The 21,412-nt window shown below is 41.4% G+C and overlaps 1 protein-coding gene across 1 annotated transcript in view; it reads left to right on the plus strand.

Moving 5' to 3' along the window:
• Positions 1 to 17,855: 17,855 nt before the first annotated feature.
• lekr1 (Leucine-, glutamate- and lysine-rich protein 1) overlaps positions 17,856 to 21,412 on the plus strand; it is a 104,575-nt gene continuing 101,018 nt past the window's right edge. Inside the window, exon 1 of the mRNA XM_026191515.2 lies at positions 17,856 to 18,184. The gene's annotated coding sequence lies outside the window, so the exon portion shown is untranslated. The remainder of the gene's footprint in view (positions 18,185 to 21,412) is intronic.

Here is a 21,412-nt window from a genome sequence, read left to right on the forward strand (position 1 = left end):
CACCAGTTCATGTGTCCGATGTGAACCCGGAGTGGGCCTCTGTCGTGTCATTACTGGGCACTTTTTGTGATTTTACTGTCTGTTTTGTGTACTTTGTATAGATCTTTATAACTGCCAGAGACGTACCTTATTGGACCAATTCACTCAGAAAAATGAAAACACCTAATGTACAGTCATATTAATCACAAACTGTCTGCGTGGATGACAAACTGCTGTATTAAAGGCAAAGGCGAAGGTAGATATGAAAGCATAATCACTTTACATTGAAGGATTGTGTTTAAAAAGGTTGCACAGGAACAAACATACCCACTCATTTATTAGTCATCCACAAAAAAACAAAAACATTAATATTATTACATCTTCTTTCAGAGAGAAGGTGTTATATTTCTCATGCTGAGCTCACTTCCAGTGCATGATTACATGATTTTTATCAGCAAGTGTTCATATCATGATTAATGGAGCACCTGATTACTGTATAGTCTGCTTAACAGTGATTCACCAACCTGCAGGACAAGTCTGAGACTCAGACAGACTTAAGAAGGAGCCTTGGCAGTATTAACACTTCAAATCTCTCCAGTTCTTTTTTTAGGAAGTGACCATATTAGGTATGATTAGATATAATGATATCGTCAAAGTATTTTGTCCTCACTGGACTATATCCACTAAATAATCTTAAAGAGAATCAATCTAGACATATCCTAAAAGGTGTGTGACACCCAAAACCTTATTCCTGATTTTCCCTGCATTTGTGCCAAACTCACTTCAGGTTAAAATAGTTGTAGGTGTTTCACCCCTTCTTGTGTCTTCTTTGTGGCACATTAGGCATCTGAAAAGGCCTTTAAAGTTCCCATTACCTGAGAAAAAGGAGTCCACATTTTACCAATTACACTTCTGAAGACATAACCATCCAAATGTGAGGGAAAGTATCCAAAAGAGACCTGCCCAGTCCTCGTTTTCATCAAAATGAAAAGATTACTTGGCAGCTGAGTGTTTGTGTTTGTGTGTGTGTGTTTGTTGTGGCGAACAAAAGTAGTTTTTGACACTGATATGAAGACATTTTAGCATGTGTGTGCTTAAGATCAGGGCCTCAAAGGTCAAGGTGATGGTTAAGATCAGGGTTGGGGTTAGGCATTTACACGTGATGGTTAAGTTTAAAGTAAGCGGCTCTGCAAAACCCCTAGTCCTCATAAACATAGCTATTTAAACGTGTGTGTGTGTGTGTGTGTGTGTGTATGAGGGGGCACTGCAGATACACACAATCCAAATGTTCACAGCTGGCAAAACCTCAGCTCTGTGAGCCTCACGCACTGTGCCAGTGCCCATTCCCATGGCAACATTATCAAAAGTTCAGCAGCCATGTGGCAGCTGTCGTATGTGTTCCAGCAAAAATGGCTATTCAGATGTTGATTTGAATAAATATGCTCATCCTATCCATTCAAACTAGGGTAGAGCTGTGGCTGAGAACACAGTGTGCAGCGAGGAACAATGTGGATCAGGAGAGTGCAGACCGGGGAATTTCAGTTAGGGAGGGAGGGAGGCGGCAAGAGCAAGAGCTCACTCCCAGTGTATACAGGTGGAATTAATGGGAAGCTACAGGAAAAGACTGAATGTGTCTGCACCTTCCTAAGGCCTGAAGGATTACGGCTTGTGTGTACACGCTTACACACACACACACACGCCAGTCGACTGAGTTTTGCATCTGTCATTCACTCAGACGTGTGCACTCCTTTAATAATCGAAGTACACACTGACTTAACTTAGTGGTTGCCAAACAAGGACAGGTTATGAATCAGCATACCCATCCCATTTTCATGTTCAGTGCTGCAGTGTTTGTTAATAGGATGGGCTGGGACGCTAGCTGCTCCAGACATGATAGATGAACTTGCATTTGTCGTTCATTCATTCAAGTCTGCGACTAAGGCTAAAGGTATTAGTGCCTATTTTTGTCTCGGTTCCTCATATGAAAGACTGATTGTGTTCATGTTGACAATTTTACTTCAAGGACATTAAAAACAATAACTGCTTTTTTGACATGTTGCTGTTTCCTTGATATCCTAACAGCTATCTGTCCGGTTTATTTATATAGCGCCAAATCACAACAGCAGTCACCTCAAGATGCTTTACATTGTAAAATAAAGACCTACAATAATACAGAGGAAATCCCAACATTTAGATGACTTCTAAACAAGCACTTGGTGACAATGGGAAGGAAAATCTCCGTTTTAACACGAAGAAACCTCTTGGACAAGACCATGTAACCAGCATTAGAGCTCATTATACACTTTAAAGCTTAGACCTAAACGTCACAGCGTCTCGTGGAAGATAACCGTGACAATTCAAGTTTGGTGAGCTCACTGCTGTTTAACAAGAGAAATATGTTTTCTATGTGAGCGCAAAGTTATGATTGGTTTTAATTTGTCCTCACCTTTGCCTCTCACTGCAGATACTCGCGTGATTGCTGCCTCTGTGATTGCTCACCCTACCCTAACGTCTTCCCTCTTGCTGTGTTTTCCCCCTCGCTCTTTGCTCGTATTCATACCGTGTATAAAAGACTGCAGCTGTATTTCTCCCATGTGCCTGACCTCGTCTTTTTTTCAGTATTTCTTTTTTCTTTCTTTCTTTCTTTGTCCAATTGACCTCCTGTTTCTGATCTGGGTGCTGTAAAACTCCTGTGGTAGTTCAGCTTATCGTCTGTGCGCAAGAATAATTAGACGTTGCAGAAAATCCATCATGTGGATGATAAATTGAACCAGAGACATTTTGATGTGACCCATTTGTTAAGAAGGATGATCAAAACCCAGCGTTCATTATTCCTTGTTGGAGTGTTTCCTTTAAATGTCCATTACACATGGATTAGTATGAATTCATAAGTTCTTTAGTTTCTTGTCCCAGCTGCTGCTGTACTCTGTTATCAAGTGGCTCGGTGATGGAGAAGAGGATGCAAGCAGGAAAGAAAGAAAGAAAGAAAGAAAGAAAGAAAGAAAGAAAGAAAGAAAGAAAGAAAGAAAGAAAGAAAGAAAGAAAGAAAGAAAGAAAGAAAGAAAGAAAGAAAGAAAGAAAGAAAGAAAGTCACCATTTCCTGTTCTAGGGAGTGTGCTGGAGGAAGAGTGGGCACTAGTGTGGGCGGAGGGACTTGTGGTGGGTGCGTGTTTGAGCTTTGCGAGTCGTGCGTACGTGCAGCATGGTGTGTGAGCCTCGATGGAGGTGGGGATGAAAGAACAGGATGCACAGCCCTTGAGGAATTTGTGCAGCCTGGTGGCAGGTCTGCAAAACTCATCCCTCCTCGCCTTCTCGCAGTCTCCTCTCCGCTGTCCCTTCCCTCTCTGTCCGGGACATCAGTCACACAGGGGGAGATCCGTAAACTCAGATAGTGAGGAAAATTAGAGGAGAGAGGATGAGAATGAAAGAGCTTGTGAGTGGCAGAGTGGAGAGAAAGGACCCTTGGGATATGGGACTTGGCTTTGAAAGGGGAGAGAGAGAAGTGGAAGCAAATGCAATGAAAGGGACAAAATACATTATCCCAAAGCCCCTGCAGTGACTCAGGGTGGGCGATTCCACAGTTTAGTAAGTCACGTCTTGCTGCCACAGCGTGAGTCACGTATACCCTGGGATATCCGGGGAGCTCTGAACGACTGCAGCTTGCAGCTCACGATTCGTGACGTGTCGACCTTTCGGCCCGGCTCTCCTCACAGTGCGCAGACACAAGAATCCCTGAAAGTGTAAAAGTCATGTAAATTCTCTTTAAAAGAAACCACAGCCATTAAACGTCTGACTGTAGGTTACACTTCTACTTTTACCTCCTATTTCGCTTCTGCTCCAATGTGCCAGGCCCGATCCTCTTTTTCTTTTTTTTCCTTCCAAGTAGCCTCGGGCATGTTCTCTTCCCATTCATTTCATCCACATTCTTTTCCCATGTAAAATCTCGGCGCTTTGTCTTTTTGCTCTCGTACACCCCTTCTCTGCACTGCCACCCCCTTCTCAAAAAAGCAGCTGCTCTCCATTTGCCCTGATTATCCTGGAGACCAGAACAGAACACACCATGTAGCAGAAAGGCGCAGTGTGCACTTTATTCGCTGTGCTGCACGCTGCTTAGCTCTGGATGGCTAACTAGCCACAGCAGGCCTGCATTCCAGGCCTCTGCTGTCAGCCTGCAAACTCTGAACCATCTGCAGCTCGTGACTAAATTGGCTCACCTTTCACAGATCCAACCACGGATTGTGCCTGGGTTTTCAGCTAAATTACCTACTGACCAACAGAATAGCAAACTTATAATCACTGCTTAAAGCAGGGATGTTAGTCATTTTACATCGTGGGACACATACGGCACACTTTGATCTTAAGTTTGTTGGACCGGACCAATAAAATGATGTGATAAATGTGTGAAATTATAGAAAACCTTTCTTTTGATTATAAAATATACATTTTTAATTTCTTTAATTCACACAAAATTCAAGAAACGGTGGACTCACTGATAAAAAAAAAAATGCATGACTAAAAATAAACAGACATTTTTATAGCAGATGGAAAAAAAAACTTTTTTAAGCAGGTTTCTCAGAGCTTTTATGTTTGCTTTGTGCTGTCGGCTTTGTGGTCATCCTGAAGGGAAGAGATCATTTGTGTCTCCTCGTTAGGCTAGGGATTTGTGTTTGTGTGTGCGACTGTGAGACAATGTGTTTAAGGTCATCTCAACACTGATCACAACAAAGAGGGGAAACAGCTCCAAAATGCACAAACATTTGACCTCACAGCATGCAGTTCATTTGCATGGATGTAATGTCTTTGACATCTTGATTAGTGATGGTGATGACTCTCAAAGCGGAACCAATGAAAACCCAATGAGAATTGATAATTCATATTTCTAACAATCGACCGGTCCAGGGTGTACCTGGCCTGTTGACTTACCTGGGGGAGGCTCTAAACATGAGTATTTTTTTGGTATGCCGTGGTAATATAATCAATATAGTTGGGTCTGAGGCTCAGACAAAGTACAAGAATGGAATTTGCATTAAGATCTGTCATTGAATTTATTTTTCTACTTACAGCATTTTCTCCTGGCAATAAAGACTGTGATAGCGGGTGATATTTTGCATTCGGGCCTTTCTCTTTAAATTATTTGGAGTTTCAATTTCTTAGCTCAGCTGGGCTTAGGCAACAAAATAGGTTTAGGTCTTACAGTAGCCTGAGGTAAACTAGACCCTTTTAAAATGTTAACCACCTCTTACTAATTCTATTAATGCTTTAATAGAAAGTACTAAAGACAGTCTTCTCCCATGAGCCACGCATTCACAACAGCGCTGACCTTAAATGACATTAGATCCAGGTGCAGTGCTCTCCGATTGGTGCAGGGAAATGGAAACTGTTTAGAGTGGAAGCAGTGCCAAGCTGGCGATATAAATGGAGATGACATTTCTGTCTGATTTGAGATAAGCAAGTTGGAAGACAAGTTTGCACTGTGCACATGGGCTTTTTTTAGTACTGAAAGAGAAAAAAAAAAGATATGCATAACGCAGGATGCATCGTTCAACCAGGACGATCAGCACAGGTGAACGTGAGTTTGTAAACACAGGAAAATCTGTGTCACACTGACGTAGTTCATATTCAAACTTCAATGGAAAACTTCACTGCCCTACAAAAATAGTAACAATATACATTCAAGAGTGTTTCATTACACAAAACAGGCTGTTTGGCATCACTTTATGTTCAGCTAATTGTCTTCAATGTAAATGTAGCAGATGGACATAATATTCCATGAAAACACGGTTTATTTCAGATTAAAATAATCAATGGAAGACCTTAAAATTTCCACAGTGTGTGTAGTTAGTATGATCAACGCTGTGAGTGCAGTCTATGACGTAGCAGTTTAGTGGACGAAAACAAACCAACAGGGTGTTCATGGAGGAGAACCACACAGCAACTAAGCTCTAAGGGCTTTTGTAGAGCTGCGGCGCACTGGGCACAGGTGTTGCCAGTGCTGCTGATTGGAAACAAGCCACGCCTCCTCCTCCCAGATGCCTGCGGAAAAGAACTGCCATACAAACAGAATGAAAGGCGGGCAGGGTGGAGTGGGTCGTCGCACTTTGAACAAAAAAAAGTGTGTTACTGTAACTCACAGAGGCTACGGTGTAGATGTGTCATTTGTCTGTAATGTGTTTGGTAAATGTTTGTTGTTATCTTTCCTTCGGTATCCCCGGCAACAAGCCTTGGGGGCGTCATGGTCCCCAATCATCTGAAATTGTTTTGGCAGTCACAATGTCCTGCTTGATTAAACTGCACATATGTGTGTGCAGACACACACACACAGTTTGACAAGGTGCTGAAGGGGGGCTGCAGGGTATTGGTGGCTCAGAGCTATGGGGTCTGGTCCTCTGGTAAATATCCTACACACACACTAAACAACGGGGATGGTGAAAGAGAAACAGCAGACCTCGAGGAACAGATCCTCGTATTCACAGGGCCTGGCGGGTTTACCTGTTCTGCTCTGTTTCTGTTCCAAACTCGGTACATTTGTGTTGTGGAGGACGCTGGGTGTTTCGGGTCGTTTTCACTGACTCAATCTTTAAGCTGTTTGACCTTACTAGCCAGCTAATGTTTACTGCCAAACACAGCTGCTCGCTGAGATAGGGACTGTGAACCACAGTGCAAAGTAGCGTAAATGGTAGGATTGATATCTTCGTTAGTATCTAATCTAGTTATATTGTTGGACTGCGTGACAACGAAACTGAATGAAAACAGCTTTTCATGTTACGTTCATGGGAACTCTGCTGAGGGAAATGCATCTGAAAGCAAGGGCTCAACATTTTTGGAAATAAGCCCATTTCCATTCCTAATATTAATATCACTCCCCACACCTGTGCAGTAGATGTAAGGCTCAAACCAAATCATTTATACTTATCTAAGTTTAAAGACTGGAAACAGTTAGCTGACTAGTTTCCAGAATGGAAATAATGTCTTAGTCTAATGTCTTAGTATTTGCGGACAACAGTCAATATTTAGGATAGCTGGGACAAGATTTCTTATTCTGTGTGCATATATTTACTTATGAATGCTGACAATTTTTTAACAATCTATAAAAAGAAAAAAGATCCTGTTATCCCTCTTAAATGTTTAACTGTTAGCCTGTTGTTAGATATATTTAGAACACCAAAGCAATGAAGTATGATTGGTCTATACTATTTGGCCTAAAAGTGGACTACAGACATAAACAGTACCAAAAACAGATTGTATCCAGATACCTGTTGGCCTGGCTGTGTGTTAAGGTATCACAAGTGCATTAAATTTGCCAGGAAAGCAACAGAAACTCATAACCAACCAGTCTGGAGTGATGCTGCAACTTATGATTCCTAAATGTTTGTGTTTGCATAGATTAAGCTGTTTAAAATTGTAATAATATTAACACTTAGCAACAAATTAGGAATGAAAACAGAAATGTAAAAATAAAATATGTAGCTATATTTTTACATTTTTAGCCCTTGAGTCACCTTAGATTCCACAACTATTTACTTGAAGGCTGTAAAACTTTGTGAACAGAGCAAGTTGATGAGTCATTCAAGCTCACTTCTGTCTGATGTCAGTGATACTGAGGTGAGCTGTTGACGATTTCAAAAACAGTAAGCGCTGCTGTTTTTGCCACTGTTAGCTGCTATTAGCTACTATTACTGAAACTTTCCCTGAAGTTAATCTCAGACACTTGTGTCAGCTGTCCAGAAATGAGAGATTCACTTGTCTGGTATGCTAAAAATCAATAACTGCCACAATATTTGGAAGAAATATGCATGTTTACGTACGTATTTGTATAGCGCTTTACTTAGTCCCTAAGGACCCTAAAGTGCTTTACACTACATTCAGTCATTCACCCATTCACACACACATTCACACACTGGTGATGGCCAGCTACGTTGTAGCCACAGCTGCCCTGGGGCGCACTGACAGAGGTGATATGATATGTCTAAAGATGGAAGAAAGAGAGATTCTGGGTTCATGCGGTTCACACCAGCAAGCAGCAACAGGGACAATCTGGTTTAAACCTGTATCATGGCCACTTTCATTTCAGGATGTCTGTGGGCAGTTTGAGTTCTTGCTGGCCAAACCAGTATCAAGGCAAAGCATGCAACAGACCCGACGATCCACTGTGTCCATTCCATGCTTTGCCTCTCAAAAGTGTCTCACCATGTATCATTGCGTATCATATCATTGTATATTCAGTACCAGTGTGTGTTTTGCGCTGCAAATGCCCTTGTTGCCAAATGCCATGTTCTGGTCCGATCTGTTTATCTGCACGCAAAAACCTGATTTGAGCATGTTCCAGAAAAGTAAATGCTGCAAATTCATTCTGCAAAGAGAGAATGGCTACATCAGGTATATTTTTAAAGCATGAATTTTGTCTGGCCTTTAGAGCCCGGACTTATGGAGATGTGAGGCCTGACGTGAGCAGGAAGAAGGTGAGGTAGAGGAGCGAGAGCAGCGGTGGTGGAGGCAGATTTAGAAGAGGAAGAGGACAAAGACATAATGAGAAATAGATGATGAAATGTACAAATCTTAAAGCTAGAGCTATTTGTGAAAACTAACAAATACCTGACACTTTACAACAATTTTCAGCTATATTTAGGTGTTTATAATGTTCATTAGATTTCCCCTTTCTTTCAAAATTCTTTGAATTTCTAATAGATTTCTACTGGGGTATAGAGGGTTATCCTAAGCTAAGCTAACCAGGGGCTGGCTGCATTCTTCTAGTCAACGGACAGATAAAAGAGCGGTGTTTATCTTCTCATCCAACTCTTGGCAAGAAAGTGGCTAAAGCTGGATACAAGACGTGACCTCAATGCTGACCCTCACAGATGAGACATGTTTCTCTCTTCCCTCCCTGTAGACATATCAACACGATCGGCCTACATTTGCTGCTTGACAGGTGAGAGCAGGTGGGAGAGCCGTGGGTGTTGTTAACTCAGAGGTGAAAAGAAAGGCCCGGACTGATGTCGTTCTCCGTCCTCCCTCTGTTCTGATTTCTGCTCCTGCGTTGGCGTGAGTCTGCTCTCGGCTCCAAGGGCAAACAAAAAGGGAAACGGCAGCAGGTTGTCACGGCAACACAGGAGCTACTCATACACACAGGTGAAGTGTTTGCGTGTGTGTGTGGATAGCTGAGACGTGTGGTAAATACGTCATCATTCTGCAGCGTGAGGAAGAGTGTCAGTGAGCTGGAGCTGAGGAACCTTTCACGACTTCAGCTGATGAGTGGGCATCTAAACATGGGAGCATGTCACAAGCTTTATTTATAGCGGGCTGTATCTTTAGTAGCTGGTGGCCTATTTTAACACAGACAGTGATCTATAAGTCTCAGCATGCACCACAACATGCAAAAAATAGAACTTAGAGATTGTACTATTAAATCAACCTCGTTCCTGAAAAGCATGAATGACGTACAACATAGAAATTAAAACAGGTTGTATTTATTTGCAAAGCATTTAAATATAACACTGGTTTTGAATGCAGTATCTCGAGAACAAGGCAACATAGGATTTTCAAAGTCATCCTATAGATGCATCTACCAAAAATCACAAGTTCAAATCCTGGGGATCTGGACTTCAAGGTCAGAGGTCATCACATTTATACCAAAAGCACATCTACTAGGCGGCTGGGGCATAGCAGTGGCAACTGCCAGTATTTTTTGCATTTGCTGTCAGGAACATGCAGGCTGCTGATGGTAATGTAACGATGTGGGGAATATTTTAATAAGCCTCTAGTACCTAGAGAGAGAGAGCTGAATCGGTCTATAGCTTTTTGTCAAACTCGGGGACCACAATGCTGGTTTTTGTGTAGCCATTTCCCTCATTGCAGAATTTCAAAGATGGTGGTTTTGATTTTTGTGAAGGAGTCGCTCTCATGACTCGTCAAGTGATGCCATTGACTGGCCAGTCGGTGCCATGCAGTCTTTTGATGTCCCATTGACTCAGCTTGCTTGGAACCGCCAGACAGGTCCTACCTGATACAAGATGCTACCATGAAAAAGCCAAAAACCCAAGTCCAGCCAAGTATTGACTAGTGAAAAAGGTCAGTGCCCGAGTATTGTTATACAACTTATCTGAAGTTTGTTCTTATGGTCTCATGTTATTATCTTTATATACTCCTGCATTCTCTGTTGTTTCATCTGCTCTTCTGTCTGCTAACAGCCTTTGAGTTTCAGTAAGGATGCACCCATAGATTGGCAAACCTTTTTTGAGGCATATCTGACAACCTTTGCTTTGCATTTTTACTCAGTTATGACGCATGCTTACTGTGTTTCTTCACACCACATATTCTCTAATGTGAATCTCAAAAATACCTCCAGCCCCCCCAAAACAAAGAAAAAAACACTATTTCTTAGAAAACACTGCCACTTCATCTTCTTTCTTGTAGTTTACATCACTAATATGTGCAAAGCTTATGACTTTTTGGTTACCTTTAATCTAGGTGTCTAATATCTATTTAAATGTAAATGTGCTAGTAATATCTGTTTAAATGTTTTCCTGTGATTATTTTCATGTTCGCTTCAAATAAAATATCTTCCTCTGCTGGTACTTCTGCATGTGTGTACATTCTACGTTTTGGAGAGGCGAAGCATGAAGTGGACACGGTGGACCGGCGTGTCTATTACACGCCTTGGGGTGATATCGCGTTGAAATGTGGGACATTGCCTAAAGATGTGGAATAGAGAGACAAGAGACAAAAAATGCCCATTTAAAGAAGGATATCTGATTACCCTTGGTGGAACGGGAGATTTGCATCACAGGTGTGCAGCAAACCAATCAGCATGATCTGCACTCATTATGGCAATATGGATCAAAATCTCAGAGAATGTTTCCAGTACCTGTTTTTATTCGGAGCAACACATCCTGCCATCAACGCAATGGCTTTTCGTTTCAGGGAAGTGTTTCTTGTGTCAGGAAGACAATTACTGCCGAACACACATATTCTAAAAGCATGGCACTGTAGAAAAAGAGTCCAGCTCAGGCTGGAAACCTCAAACTGCTGAGCATCTAAAAATCATGTAAGAATCTGCTTGTTAAGTAAATATCAGCACTATTAGTTTATATATCTTCAACTAAAAACACAACTTCCAAATGGTCAGAATCAACTTTCTCAATATTTACCCTGCTTGTGGCTCAAGCATCTATTCTGTTGATTGAGTATGTCGCCTTTTGCATTTGTAATGCTTTGTGTTTTCTTTTACCTAATAGAAACAAGTCACCCAGAAATAATCAGTGCTTACCCTCAGCCTCTCTGACGTTTTGTCAGCACCAGCTATTATGGGTAGCACATCTTTAAGCTAAACTCACAGTGTAACTACAACCCATGTGCACACAGTGTCCTTGACACCAGATATTTGGAGCTTAGGAAAAGATCACTGTGGAAATTAAGGTTTGGATCAGGACTTTTTCCTAGCAAGTAATCCCAACTAGGCAGCATATTAATGACTAACTTTATGCTGTGCTGTTGTTTGATAATCTCACATTTTTTGGCTGAAGTTGGGTCCATTTACAGCCTCTCGTTTCTGCCTATCAGGACTCTCATCATGAACTTTACTTGAGAACAGTATAAACTTCATCTTACATCTGTTTTGTGCTAATGCGTTTATATTCGCCTAACCATACTGCTATGGCTAGCCACCAGGTAGCACATCAGTAGGGATGGGTATCGTTTAGGTTTTATCCGATACCGGTGCCAAATCGGTACTTTTGAAACGGTGCCGGTGCTTAAACGGTGCTCGAACCGGTGCTTAAAGAATGGAGAACACAAACTTTGTCCAAAAACCTCTCATGTTCAGCTGTTTTTTTTTGTAAAAAGATAACAATGTGTGCCTTTTCTGCAGCTATGTGGCATATATGGCATCACTCTTGGCTGGAAGCAGTGCTTAAACAATGGAAAAAACACAAACTTTGTCCAAAAACCTCTCATGTTTAGCTGTTTCCCACTTTTTCTTTGGTCATTTTAGCCTTTTTGGCCAGGGTGAAGGGAGTATCTGCCATCAAACAAGAAGACAGCCGCATGTAGCTATGATGATGTTTGCTAGTTCACCTTACATGCATTAATGTAATAACGTGGTTAGCGTACGCAACGTAAATTACACACGAACAACATGAAGCTACTCATGCAGAGAAGAATGGCTGCTGCTGCCATCATCATCCGTCATCATTTCTGCTACACTGGCAGGGCTAGGGGCCAGGACTCTATTCTTCGGGTTTTGGGGGATGTTGCTCCGGGTCCGATAACTGGCAACCCACCCGACGTGCACGGTGTGAGGTCTCGCAGCAAGCTATCAAATACGGCGCATTTCTCGGCTTTTAAAAAAAACGCTATGCGTCGCCAGCTGTTTAATCGGATTCTTGGTGTTACCTCCTTTGACAGTATCACAGTATCAGCTTAAAGCACTTGTTGCAGGCTGCTGAGTTTGCATATTTTGCTGTGAAGTACAGCCAGACTTTTGACCGCTTCGCCTTGGACATTTTTAATCTGTAGCTCTGCTCTAACCTGGCCCCGCCTACTATCCTCGGAAACGTAAAATGATTGGCTAGAAGTGTATCACAGCTCAGGAAAAAAAAAGCACCGAAATAAAGCACCGAAATGTGCGCTGCTTTTCGGTCTGGTTACTACCGTTTATGTCAGAACCGGTGCCATCATGGCACCGGACACCGGTACCCATCCCTACACATCAGTATATTTCAATTACCTTCCAGACATTACTGCTATTTTGTTTTGCTTTCTTTTTTCTTTTTTTATTGTTTTTTTAATTGTTTGTCTATGTCCAAAGTGATTGCAGAGACATATGTTTTAGTTTAGTTTAGTTTCTTTAGAAACATCTTTACGTAGAAACTAGCGTGCTAACGTCTTGCTAACCTCTAGCTTGGCTAAACCATTAAACTGTCCTTTTTTTGTGGCCACCTTGACATTAAACATTATTGTAACCTTGACGGGAAAGCCACAGCTTTCGTTTTATTAAAACTGAAAGAATTTTTACAGTTTTCAACTCTCAGTGATGCCGCAGTGTTTGATTATGGGAACTGAAGGAGCGTTTGGACGCAGAAATGGCTAATGGTGTCAGACTTACCAGAATTGCAACAGATTTTGCTTTCGACACCACAACAGTACATTTTCTCAGTTCCCTAATGCTTTAGGAGTAACATTAAAAGAGGTGATGATGCAGTACAGTGGTAAAAATGACCATGTCCTAACATTTTTGAAAGCTGTTGCTGACATAATGTAAATTAATGTGAATTATATATAGGCTTCAGATGATTTGGAAATCATTTTATTCTGTTTTTAATTACATTTTACAGTCCCAACTGTATGCTCCCTGTTTGTTCATGCAGATTACTAGTATGTGTTATTCCATAAATGCTTCTCCTGCTTCCCATTAAGACAACAAGACATTTATCATTAGGATGCTCCTCCTCTTAACCACTCACGAATGTGGCTTTGATAATCTGCCATCTCTCTAGTTTCTTCTTTCTGTCTCGCTTTCTCATGTGTCATTCATGTGTCATTCTCCCCAAGAGCCCAGAGATAGTTTTAATGGCTGGGCGTGTCCATGCTTCACATGCAAATGTGGGTAAAGTAACGACCAGGCAAAATTAAGAGAAAAAAAAAATTCAAAACAAATGCCTAATTAGTAGCTGGGGATTCAAATGGAGCCAAAAGCACCGCAGCCAATATAGCAAACACTTTTGAGAGGGGGAGTAAAGGGGGGGAGGTGATGTAAATGTCAGGTTTAAAGATGTGTTAATGTGCACTTTCTGGTACAGAGAAAGCATTCATTGGCTGGCTTAGGGGGCTTTGTGTGTGGAAGCAAATGCTCATATCAATGTGTGCCGTGTCAGCTCCTTCTTATGTGTGTCTAGCAGTATGTGTTAATTAAAAACGAAATGCAGAAAGCATTACCAAAGGGGAAAAGGATGTGGAATGGCTTAAATGCAAACACCTTGCTTAGCCATGCAAAAGATCAGACTGACACTGTCAAGTTCAGCTTTCACTGGTAGAATTCATGATCAAAGGATTATAATCTGATCCTGGATCGCAGCCTGGCATGAATTACAGATTAATTTGCCCAACGTTAGATACAAAGAATGGATTGGCGAGGTATAGCTGTGCAAACATACAGAAACAGAGGGATGTGCTTAAACTCAGCCCAGAACAGCTTCTTACACTTTCCAGCGCTGTGCCGAGAACGGAAATTCTATGCCTGCATGTTGGTAGCCCCACCAAAGTCAGTAACAAAACAATATGAGAAGCAAAATTAAAATGGGTGTTTTTTTTCTCCTTTTTTTTTTTTTTTACGTAAGCAGGGGGCAAATCCCTGAATGCCTTCCAAGATCCCAGTCCTAATAAACTCTCCTCCGGTCCATGCCAAGTCTAATTTGTCCTCTGCTTGTGTTTCTGTACAGCAGGATCTTGATTAGGACACACACACCCCTCCACGGGGCCACACCAACCTTATCTTACAGCACGGAAGTGAGGAAGGAACCGTCAACACTGACATAATGGGTGGGCCACTTGCAACAAGCACTTTTCCATTAGCTGTGAGGTTTAAAGACTTTGTTTTATTTATGTATTTGGAGAATAGACATTACAACACTGATACAAATTTAGCTAGTGAGAGAGGGATGGTATTAAAACTACTTCTGTCTTAAGACTGTACAAAGGACTGTGAATGTGGGCATCGATTGTAGTGTCACCCAGTGGTTTGTGTTGGACCATTTTCATTTGGTCATCGCCATCTCAGCCAGAAGTGGATATCTGGATAATTCTATTCAATCAAATTAAATTTTATTTAAATAACACCAAATCACAGCAACGGTCACTTTAACTCACTTTATTTGTTAAGGTAATGAGCAAACTTCAACTATCAGCAAGCACTTGGCGACAGTGGGAAGGAAAAAGACAATTTTTAACAGAAATAAACGCGCAGGAAAACCAGGCTCAGGGAGGGGCAGACATCTGCCGCGACCGGCTGTGGGTGAGGGGAGGGAGACGGGACAAAAGACAGACTGTGGAAGAGATAAGAGTGTGTAACTGGTGTGTGTCACTGATTTGAGACACATGCCTCTATTTGAGGCCTTATATCTACCATTAGCATGCTGATCAGACAAACTGAATTCATTCAATAAAAACATAACAATGTGTGGAAAAAGTAAATAGTAGCTATGAGAGGAATTGGTGCTTTTTGAATGGTAGCATATTGGAGGCAGAGTGGGGAAACAGCCTGCTCAGTCCACTGGTAAAACAAAATGTTTTATAGTTCATCAGATTAAATAAAGAAGATAACGTGTTAATCAGCAAGCTTCCCCTTGTTTTGAGTCGTTATCTAACACTAAACTAACTTCCCCTGGCTTTAACTGTGGCATGTGAGAATATTATCAGGCTTCTCATCAGTGGCTGAAGACTTCAAGAGAATGGGTCAGGTGTAATCGAGTGATGAAGGAGAAATAAGAGGTAGGAGGATGTGGGCAGAAGGATGTAAAACGTGTGGAGGATGAGAAGTGCTCCTCTGCTGCACGCCTCTTCCTTTCAGCAGGGGTGGTCCTCCTGGTTAGATAACCCCGGGCAGACAGCCGTGGATGATAGAGATCAGATTGAGATGACAGACTGGAGTGCTGCCTAGATACACACACACACAGATGCACACAAAGTAATGAGGTGAAAGTTAAAAAGACATTGTGCAGGAAGAAAAAGTGTGCTCTATTAATGTTTTTTGAGTAAAATTGAGGAAATGAGTTTTCTTTTCTGTCCTCCAGTGCAGGAGCCTTTACCCGCTTTCATTGCTTTCCACTGCGAGTTGAGAAAACATAAGCAAATCAAGAAAAACACTTTTTTAATGCTGTCACAATCGCAGCACCAATGCCAAAGGATACATTGTGTCTATGTATAAGGCACCATCAGCTACGACAAAATGAAACTCAAATTATAGAAGTTCTTTTGTCCTTTTTTGCATAATCTGGCTTTTCTCCAAGGGGAAGCTGACTCTGCTCTGGCATAAAATCCAGTGGAGTGCTGCTGTGTTTGGTGTCCTTGAAGTTTCTCCCATCTCAGTAGCTCAGTCAGTGTCATGGTTCTGGGCCATGTTGGCCCAGTATTCTTAGTTTTCATGTATTTTTGTATTTTGTTCCTTATTTAGGCCATGCTTCCTGGGTTGCTCTGTTACGTTGTTCCTTATGTGTTTTCCCCTTGTGACTCTTACCCCCTGTGTGCCCCTCTGTGTATCTGTGAGCCCTCGTCTCTCCTTGTGTTTTATTCCATGTTTTCCCCAGCCCGTTATGTCTGTGTTCTCCCCGTGCTCTCTCTCCTCCTGTCTGAACCTCTGTGTACTTCCTGTTTTACTTTGACAGTCTCCCGTCAGTGTTGCATTTACTCCTGCTGTGTCTTGTTATGATTATCAGTGTCACCTGTGTTCCCCGTGTGTTCCCACTTCCCTCGTTAACCCTCTGTGTATTTATGTCTGCGTCTCCCTCAGTTTGGTGTCGTGTTCTCCCTCATGACGGTGTGCGCCTCCGTGTGTTTCCTCGTAAGTCAGTTCCTTAGTACTTCCCAGTTTAGTTTCATGTTATTTTATATTGCTGTTATCTTTTGTCAGCAATAAAGCTGTATTTTGAGTTCAGTCCTGTTTTCCCGTGAGTTTGCGTTTGGGTCCTATTTCCTGCCTGCCACACAGCCTGATCATGACAGTCAGAGTAACAATCCATCCATCCATCTTAGTCATCTCTTACTAGACGGGCTAGTTGTTGCTTTTGGGTGGTTGATCAGGAAAAGTGTTGATTGTTTTTCATTTTTTGCCAATAATGTACTCGTGGTGACCCTTCAGCCCCGATCTAATTGATTTTTACTGCAGCTGAACTCCACTCAAAAATGTGCAAAAGAAAAGAGAGGCAGATGAGTTAAATTTCAAGTAATGCAGCAAAGGTTCTAAAAAGTTATATAAACGTGATTTTCTTCTTTAATGGATTTGTAAAAACATTCTGAAGAAACTTAAACTTGTTGATTATGTGGCGATCCCTTATGAGAAGATATTGCTAGTTAACTAACCACGGTGATCTATCTAGATACATGGTGGTGTTTTTAATATATCTGTAGTTTTACATGCTTCACCTGTTGTAAAATTGGTCAATTTATGTTTTGTTTTTGTTTTGTTTTTTACAACTTCCTTTCCTTTTCATGCTGTGCATTTATTTATAGACATATAAAGTAGACAGAAACCAAAATGAATGGTTCATATTATAGAACATTCAGGTGTAATTTTGTAGAACAGACGTTGTTGTTTTCCTTGTTCTTTGCTGACTAGAAAAAGAACATCCCGGTGCCCCTCAGGGCTCCATCTTGGGACCCTTTCTTTTCTGCCTGTACATGTTGCATATTTGGTTTAAGTAACACCAGATGCTGGAATTCACAATTTGATGTGAATTTTTGTCTAGCTTTTGCATACCCATGACTTAAGAATGGATCTCTGCTTTTTCAAACTGTGTATAAAGAATAATAATGTGAAGCTCACTGTAGATGTTATGATTTGAAAACTGTGACATAACTCAATCTGTGAAGTTTGATTTTTATTGCAGGCTCACTGTCAAACTAGATTTACTTCATATTCATTTAAAAACCACATTTATGTCAAAACAGTACTCCATCTGTTAAAATGTACGTTAGGTGTGTGGATGACAGGTTCCGTTAATCTAAATAGTCATCACAGTGGCCTAACATCTTTTTGTTGCTTCACTGATACTTGAACTTTTGTATTCCTCAGGGGTTTGTGAGCTGACACAAGTGACAACAGACTAAAAAAATGTATTGTTCCGACTGGATTTTAGAAGCCATTTAAAAATGTTAAGTAGTAAAAAAAACAAACAAACATGGTATTTAACTCAAGCAGGATAGCTACACATTTGTAGTGTAATGTGTGAGTGCCTCTCTCTCCCAGAGGTCATTGTCTCTGGGCTCCGAGGGCTCGGACTCGGCTTCTCAATGTGTCTTCACTAATCTGTGTTAATTGTGTCTCGCCGCCAGCTCACTCACAGCCACATATACATGCATACACTCCTCATCTCCCCTACTTGCTCTCTCTTTGTCTCATATCTTCCTTGTGTTTCATCTGTCGTCACACGTCAGGGTCTGCAGCGATGAATCCTGAATCCACACTACTTGAACAGGCTCGTAGCGGTTTAGTTTAAAGGTATGGCTGGTCGATTTAACCTTGATCTTTTTTTCTTTTTTTTTCTTCTTCTTTTGTAGTACGCATTTGGCAACAGTGGGAAGGAAAAACTCCCTTTTAACAGGAAAAACCTCCAGCAGAATTAGGCTCAGGGAGGGAGGAGCAGCCATCTGCTGACCAGTTGGGGGTCAGGAGAGGGATAAAATCTTACATTGCCAAAGCACACTCCATCCGTTCATCTTTCCATCCATTTTATGTGGCTTATCTGAGTGCTGCCTGTCCTCATGTCTTCATGAAACATAGCCTTATGCCACTCCTTTGGCCCAAAAATGACTTGACAGTACATGAAACACTTATTTTTGGTTAAGCTTCAAAATAAGCATTTTTCACAGCACTGTAAATCTAAAGTAGTAACAGTACCACACGGGCAAAAACTGTAATCACAAAGCACGTTAGTGCACATTTATATGGAGCTTTTCCCACAGCTGCAATGCATGGTAAACAACAGTTATGTGACATACACACACACACACACGACAACCTCAAAAGAAAACTGTCAGCACAGTGGTTCGTTCTTGTGGTAGATTTAAAAATGTCCACTGCAGACTTGTAAGCAGTCATAGGTAGATATGGCATTCACCTTAAATATGTACAGTACCTTAGGTTGGCTATTTTTTAAGTGCACTAGAATAGATGGTGTTTGTATCGGTGTGGGCGCTGCATTGCACTCTGTTCATTGTCACTCACTAGAAACGTCTACTCCAGAAAATAATCTCCTACAGACATGACAATTTTTTTTTTATTTTTTATAAAAATAAACTTTATTTCCTTTTGTCTTTTCAAGCTTATTAAGAAAATCAATTTAACATGCGTTTTTAAAGACTGTAGATGATGGTTATAAAATATGCAGTAGCTGTTGGAAATACACAAGAAAATGAAAGGAAATATCAATCTGAATGACCGAATGGGAGCAGGAAGCAAATGAAACAGGCGTAAAAACGAACCTTTTGTTTAAGCAAACAATCCAAAAATAATTAACTTAATTAAGATCCAGTGTTTAGCTGCCCCCGCCTGCACCCTCTAAAATAACACGTCTATTTTAAATCTCAGGCATCACGACTAAGTGTTTTAAATGACAATTGTGGTCAGTAGTCATTATAATTGCAGTGATGTATGTCAAAGTGAACTCTGTTTAACCCCACAATGGCGTTCATTTATTCAGAAGGCAGGCTGGCCTTACAGGACGAACCTGTTCCTGCCGAAAGGAACTCCGTGGAGTGTTTTGGCCCGTGTGTCACTCTGTGCAAACCCCACTGAGCTCATTAAACTGTTAATATCTGTCTTCCTCCTCACGAAACCTCAAACCTCACAAGATACTGTGCACCACCCTGGACACACACACACACACACACACACACACACACACATACATATATACAGAAGCACTCACTCCTACTCACATACAAAGCCCAGCAAAGCCTTTTCTGGTTAAATGCGTGCCTGGCTGTTTGCTTCAACGCGCACACACACTCACACACAGAGACGCAAACATGCACGACTGCAGCACAGGCGCTCTTATTTAAACTGATGTGAGTGCTGTCACGACATCCGACCAGTCCTATTTGTTCCACACAAGCCGTGGCGTGAGAGAGCAGGGTCACCCTACTGGCTCGCATGCAAATCCATTCAGCACACACGCAGACACACACACATACAGTGAGACGGTCACTTAATAGATCCACAAATAAGCAAAAAGACAGAGAGAAAGACAGGCAAGCTACCAGAAATTCAAGCAGAAAGGGAGCAGTAGAGAACCCATTAGGGTGAGAAAGAGCGAGAAACATGCAGGAAGGGCCAAAGACAGACAGACACAGAGGCAAATCAGAATCACACACAGTGAAACTGGTAGATATATAGCTGGACAGATATGTCTACAGCAAACAATGGCTGAGGTAGTCCTTAAAAGATATCCCAAGCTGCTTCTCTCACTGGTGGCTTCAAATGGTAGGATGAGGTACTGCAAGCATCTTTATTAGACTCCTGTGACTTTCAGGAAACTGCCTCGTGACCCGTGCAGGTTGAGTTGGGTAAAAGGTTCAGCCATTTTTGTCAAAGATATGCTCATGCATGTGTGCCAGTGATGAACCATATCTGAAAGCAAAAGTGTTTATTGTTCTAAGTGGCCAAAAACTCACTCTAGGTGACTTGTGACTATAATATAAATATGGGTAAACGGATATTCACCTTTGGCCAATCTCTCACAAAAGGTGTTCACAGTGTTGTCATTTAAATGTTTGAATAAGTGAAAAAGGACAGTTTTCTAATAAAGTTCATATCCGTGTACCAAAGCGGAACATGGGAGCCATGGAACCTGAACAGTTTGCCATATGGACAGACACATAGAGCGATACCTGCATTTAAATTTAGATGGAGGTGACTCGTTATGTCTCATATGGATTGCAAATGGTGCCGGGTGCAAAGATGTTGGAGTCAATTATGGAATAAATAAGGAATGGATTACTAATTACTATATATACAGTATATACATGATGTTAGACTATAAATATATATAAATATAGGGTATAAGGATTTGTACAACAGAACAGTATAAGGAGCATGCTTTGATTCAACATACCTCTCTGAGTTTTAAAGACTGTGTGTGTGTGTGTGTGTGTGTGTGTGTGTGTGTGTGTGTGTGTGTGTGTGTGTGTGTGTGTGTGTGTGTGTGTGAGAGAGAGAGAGAGAGAGAGAGAGAGAGAGAGAGAGAGAGAGAGACTGACTCTAGGCCTATATCTGGGCCAGCATCTGTCAAGGTTTTGGGATTTTAAGGGACATCATCACCAAATATGAAACTGGTATACAATGTAATATCACCTGAGTTATAAACAGCAAGTCAACCAAATGTGAGCCTCTGACTGACAATGGAAGCATCAACTGCCTTAGCTTACAGTAACGCCACAGCAAAGACAAAACTATACCCATCTAACAAAGAAGATGATTTGTTTTCTCTATTACTTTTTGGTAATGTTTTAGTATGATGTATGATGTAGTATGATGAGGAGGAACAAAAAAACCCCAAAACAAACAAAGCTGCTCACGTATCCACTGAAAAAAGTGTGTGGGATGGGAATGTTTGGCTTATTTCACAAAAGTTATATCCCAAAACATGAAAATAAAAGCCTGTGGTTATGTCTGTGGCACATTTGGCCATTTGGCAAGGTCTTTTGGTGAGTTCCACCTGCGTATTTG

The sequence above is a fragment of the Astatotilapia calliptera genome, chromosome 14 (genome assembly GCF_964374335.1).
Source record: "Astatotilapia calliptera chromosome 14, fAstCal68.1, whole genome shotgun sequence".
In the NCBI taxonomy this organism is placed as follows: domain Eukaryota; kingdom Metazoa; phylum Chordata; class Actinopteri; order Cichliformes; family Cichlidae; genus Astatotilapia; species Astatotilapia calliptera.